Here is a 6,000-nt window from a genome sequence, read left to right as displayed (position 1 = left end):
CTGCTGTCATCAGTTTCTTTCTTGACATCAAATATTGCCCTCTCTCAGACATCAGTCAGAAATGACAGAGGCAGCAACTCCCGTTAGGTCACAAAAGACCCAACTGTCCCTGGGCACTGCCTTCCCCCTGACACAGCTCTAGACCAAAGGACCAGAACCAGGACCAGGCTCTCACTGCCTGCAGAGCAGACACCTTAGAGACCAGACCTGCTCAGAGGTGCCAGCTGCAGGAGAAACACTGATGCTCTCTGGCAACTCTCAGCATTCCCTTTAATGAGGTCAATCAATGTCTTCTTAAAGGAGAAAGGGGAAAATAGCAAAAAAATAAGCGAAAAATAGACCTCTAAGTTAAATCCAATGTTGGGAAGGGGAGAAATCAAGTCTCTATAGAGACTGCTGGGGAGATAGATACATACATAGTTAGATACATAGATAGATAGATAGATAGATAGATAGATAGATAGATAGATGATAGATAGATAGATAGATGATAGATAGATGATAGATGATAGATGATTGATAGATGATAGATGATAGATGATTGATAGATAGATGATAGATAGATAGCTATATACATTCACAGTTAGATACATAGGTACTTAGATGCACACATACTTAGATAGATAGGCAGCCAGACAGGAAGACACAGGTATGTATGCATAAATGCATATTTTTTTCAGGTGGACCACAGCTTCGCAGTGGTTGTGAAATGGAATGATTTAGATGCTCCAGAGCCCTCCCTTGATGACGCTAAGCTGGCCATTAAGCAGAAGCCCTGTAGAGCAGTGCCGTCCAATAGAAGGAGATAAGATGGAATTGTTCTCTGTCTCTACACTGTCCACAGTAGCTATTTAAATTAATTAAAATTAAATAAAATTAAAGGTTCAGTAGCTGAGTTACACCAGCCATAGTTCAAGTGCTCCACAGCTGCATGTGGCTAGCAGCTACTCTCCTGGAGAGCATGGAACTAGCGACTTGTGTGGGGAGTGGTTGAACAGGCTGTAAAATACTGTGCTTACTACATATTGACTAGGGCTTAGGAAAACAGGCCTACAGCACCAGCTCCTCCTTTGCCTTTTTTCCCCCAATGCAGGGTGACATTTCTTTAGTTCTAGTTGATTCCTGGGCTCCCTTCCCCACTGCCACTCACTCCATGACAGCACAAGGAGAGAGTCTTTGTTCGGCTCTCCGTTCATTCCTCCAGGACTTCCAAAACTTTCCAGTAGAGAGCAGGGACTGTTGTCCAGAAACCAGAGGCAGGGAGCAGCTGCTGCACACCTGAGGGGATGCCAGAGCTAAATGTCACCAGCTCCACCTGCCCAGGCTCAGCCCTGCCCATGGCAGTGTGCATGGAGATCTGGACAATGCTTTGAGCATTCTCAACTCACCAGAACAGTCTGCGCTGGCCCCTTGCCCTTTGAATTTAGTATTTTCCCAAATTCAAAATCACAGGATTATAGGACTAGAAAGAAAAAAAAGAGTCCCTTCAACAGAGCTGTCTGTCCCTGTCATGCGTTCAAAGGGATGTTTTCAAATACCTGTGATCTTTCATGCGGGAATGGCCAAGCATGAATGTATCTAACTCCCTGATTGAAATTACTTATTTAATTAACATTTTTTACTCTTTACTATGTGCCAAGCACACTAGGTGCCAGTGACACAGAGTGGTCCTGGAGGGGCTCACAGCCTGGCTGGTAGGACGGACAGCTCATAGATTATTATAGTCCACTGTGGTCACTGCTTCTATAGAAGGAAGCTGCAAAGCTGGCATCAGAACAGCCCTTGGGGACCACCCAGGAGCTATCTAGAATTGCAAAGGAGGAAATTGGGAAAAGAGGGCACCATTTGGATTGTCTACACCTGAAAATGCAGTAGCGATGCAGGGGACAGCCAGACAAGAGCCACCATGAGTGTCCTGAGTCCTAAGGGTGCCCCGATTCTGATGCTAACTCCAGTACCACTGGTTATGGAACTTAGGCCAAGACTTAATCTCTGTGAAGACTTACCTGAATAAGAGAGTTAATGATAGTCCCTATCTCCTAGGGACAGAGCAGTAAATAAGATAAAGCATTCAGTATAGAGACTGGCTTATAGTACATGCTCAGTAAACATTAGTTATTGTAACTAAGGGTAGAAGGAAGATAATGAGAGAGTTGTGTCCTTGCAGCCAAGAGAAGAAACTTTCAGGAAGAAAGCAAGAGTTCATGGAGTCAAATCATGCAGACAGATCAGATGAGATAGGGATTGAAAAGAATGTGCATTTTCTATTCCTCTTGGTGTGATGTGTTGCATAATTTCACCACACAATACTACCCATACTCCCAATTTGCAATATGTAATGGGTAGGGTACTAGGGTAAGAACTCACCCTTGCCTCAGCCCAGTGGGCACCCAACCAAGCCACCCTGTGTGACAGTGCCCCCTGGTGGCCAGATCAAGAAAGACTTTGAGTCAACATCTTTCCACTTAACTATGGTGTTTCCCTTAGAACATTAATCCAGCTAGATAGCTGGGCTTTAAACTAAAAGTGCTAAAGACTCACTGGGTTTTATGTGATGTTCACGAATCTGTCAGGGTCAATATTGCCATGCTCATCTGACAAATGAGGGATTTTCACAACCCAAAGTCTTAATCGTCATTACAAATTGTTGGTGAAATATTTCACATTTTACATCACTGCCTCCAAGAAAGCTACCCTGACCACACAAGTCTTCCCCATCACCGCAAGATCAGACTATGCTGCACTTGTGTGTGTTCCTGTCTTCCCGCACTCCCCTCCCCTCCCATCCTCTTTAGAATTAGCCTTTGTGAGGCCTGGAGAATAACTATCTCACTCACACCCTATCTCCAGTAACTAGCATGGAGCCTAGTGCATACTATATGCTAAATAATGCATTGATTAGGGAAACAAAGAAAGGAAAAGGGACCACTGGGGTGTTTCTTACAAGTGCGGATTCCCAGTCCTTCCCTGCCCTTCTCATAGATTTCCTAAGCATAGGGTGTGTCTGAACAACCTGCTCTTCTAACAATCACTCTAGGTAATTACCAGCAGTCCCTGAACCACACCTTGACAAATATTATCTACTCAGAAAACAAAACAAAAAAAATTCTATGGTCAAATAAGTTTGCCAAATACCATGACTTCCCCTCTCTACCCCCTTGAGATCTGCAATTGTGAATCATATTAAAGGTTCTAATGGGTACTATAGTAAAGAAACTCATATAATTCCCTTTTACTCAGTTTTCCCAAGGTTATTTGGCCATGAAACCTCTTTTTTTTTTTTCTTTAGCAGCTCTGGAGGGGCAAGGGTCCTGAGGAACACCATTTGGGAAATGCTGCCATAGAGGGCTCATGTATAGCTCAATTCATCTCATTCCCAAGGAAACACTTCCTGATTCTTTCTCACTCTGCTTTTTCTCTTCCATTTATGAGTTGTAATAATCCCATTGGTGGCTATCCATAGCACATACACCTTAAGTTTGGCTAGAGATACACCTCTATCAAGGAAAAAAAGAAGAAAAAGAAGAAAGAAAATCCAAACGTTTTGATTGAAGTTACAAAGTCTAAAGATCCAAGCCCTCTTACCATTCCAGAGTGCTACATATTACCTAAGAGTGCTTTTAGGATCTCATTGGCTTCTTGCAGAGAGTACATCAGGGACTGAGGTCATTCCCATTTTATAAATAAGGAATATGAGGTCCAGAGAAGGTAAGCAGCTCCCCCAGACCTGGAATGGAAACCTAAGTCTTCAGGATCCTATCCTAGTGCCCCTTCCACACACCAGCCATCATGACCCAAGCTAGTGATTTGGCCTCCTCAGAAACTGTTGGCTTGCAGGACTTCCTTTGAGTCAGAAACCTTTTGAATATATGAAGAGCTCTGCCCAAAAGGCTTCAGAGTACTCAGATGTCTCCTTCAGGTTCCATAGCAAGCCTCACCCGCCTCCTTATCCCTGCCCAATTAAACATAATTTTCTCCACTCACCAAAATAAAGAACCATTTCCACTCCATTTTATTTCCTTCCTTTAGTTAAATGACAACACTACGATACCATTGTTTTCTATTTCTGTCATTATATGTGCACTGCAATTTATCGGCCTTAGAGAATAAACAAGTTTTATGGGCTAACCTTGGGAACCTAACTTCTTTGTAACACAGGAGGTGAAATTCAATCCATTCCCCATTTCCCCCATAGAAACAACAAATGAACAGAAGGACTTCAGGAAGTGGATTCATTCACACATTAGGACCGGCCTAAGAGGGGGTACCCTCTTCACCTTTCATCACGCTAGGGGACCCATCTCCTGTATCAGCACCAGCCTAGTAAGTAGACCAGGTTGGGGGGATCAGAGTCCAGGTTTCACTGGACAATCTCTTCAGGGCATTTCCCAGTTTCCTGCTGTGTGCACTACCCACACCACCACCAAGCATAGGCTGGGTGCTGAGCGGTACCCCCAAACCTATTCTCCAGGTCCTGTTAGGAAGGTAGAAAAGTGAGGACCCCCTTTATAGAGGATTGGGAAGTGGCCTTGAAGGGAGGTGCTCCCAGTGGGACAGCACTGCCATCTCCTGGCCGGTCTGGGTACAGCATTTCTGAGGCGCGGGTCCGGCGCCCTGGCCATATTGATCCGTGCACTTTATTGACAGAAACTCCTTCCTGATCCTCTTCACCGCCCTGGTGGATGGCTTAAGGGAAGGATTTGGAAATTTTGTTAGCAGAGGACTTCCTCCAGCAAACGAATACGTTTTGCCCACAGCTTGCCATTATTTATACTCATTTTTCCTCCTGCCCTGCTGCAAGTCTGTTTGCATTTCTCTCCCCCACCGACCAAGTATTCTCTTTGCCCACATCACACCTGGTCCTTGTCTTTCCCGACATCCCCTTGCTCACAATCCCTCGAGTCATTCTTAGTCTTTCTCCCTGGCTCATTCAGCATTTTCTGGCTTTAATGATCCTTGAATCCCTGAGAATTCGAAGTTAAAAAGCAGAGCTCGTGATGTCATGTGACAAACATAAACTCTGGGGCCCTATTCCCAGAGGAAGCTGCTGTCAGGAACAACCAGCTCTAAGCTGTGCCATGAAAGGATCCTTCTCTTTACCACCCAGCCCCCTCAGTTCCTGCTGATCCTTCTTCCTAAATATCTCTTTAATCTGTGTCCTCTCCCCTTTCCCACCATCTCTGTCACAGACCTAGGTGCTGCTGTCTACTACAATAGCCCTTAACCTGTGAATCTCCACCACCTCCCCAAAACTCCCAACAGCTCCCCACCATTCTCTACCCTGCCACCAGATGGAGGTTTCCACAATGCAAGCCTGCCTGCCAGTGCAACTGCAAGATTCAAGCACCTGTGAGTGTCCTCCACTGCCCAACTCATTCATCCCAGCAGAGATCCTCAGGGCTGGTTGCATCTTAGCTTTGAAAAGCTCCAAGGCACAGGACTCAGCTGAGACCCATTGAGGCAGAGTCCCTGGAGGGGAAGCAGGTTCCATATACCCACAGCTGAGCTGATTCGGATGCATGGTGCAAGCTGAGAACCACAGCACGCACATGGCCAAGTCCCTGCCCATCTCCCTAGCGTGGCTCCCCACCAAGCACCCCGCATGCCACCAAGAAACCACATTCCTCCCTCGCCCATGCTTCACGCCACCTAACCCTTTCCCATCTTTGCCATCCGGTTCCTTCTTCTTGAGGTACCCTGCCTCCCTGACAAAGTCAGACCCTTCCAGACCTAATGCTGACCATCACGTCTGTGACGCTTGGCTGCGGTGTCAGTCCATACCCCTGTCGATTCACGCTCCCCGACATGCTCCCGCTGTCATGGTTTGTCCACACAGCTGTCCACCCAAACCACACCGCAGGCTGCTCGAGGGCAGAGCCAGTGCTCTGTCCGTGATGACTCTGCCAGCATCTTGCATGGAACAGAAAACGGCTCAGAAACTTTAGCAGTTGCTTGTGACACTTCTGCCCTCCTGCCTGGCTTGTGGCCCATCCCTTCCCT

Source organism: Canis aureus, chromosome 6 (assembly GCF_053574225.1).
Source record: "Canis aureus isolate CA01 chromosome 6, VMU_Caureus_v.1.0, whole genome shotgun sequence".
Lineage (NCBI taxonomy): Eukaryota > Metazoa > Chordata > Mammalia > Carnivora > Canidae > Canis > Canis aureus.
This window is presented reverse-complemented; position numbering follows the sequence as displayed.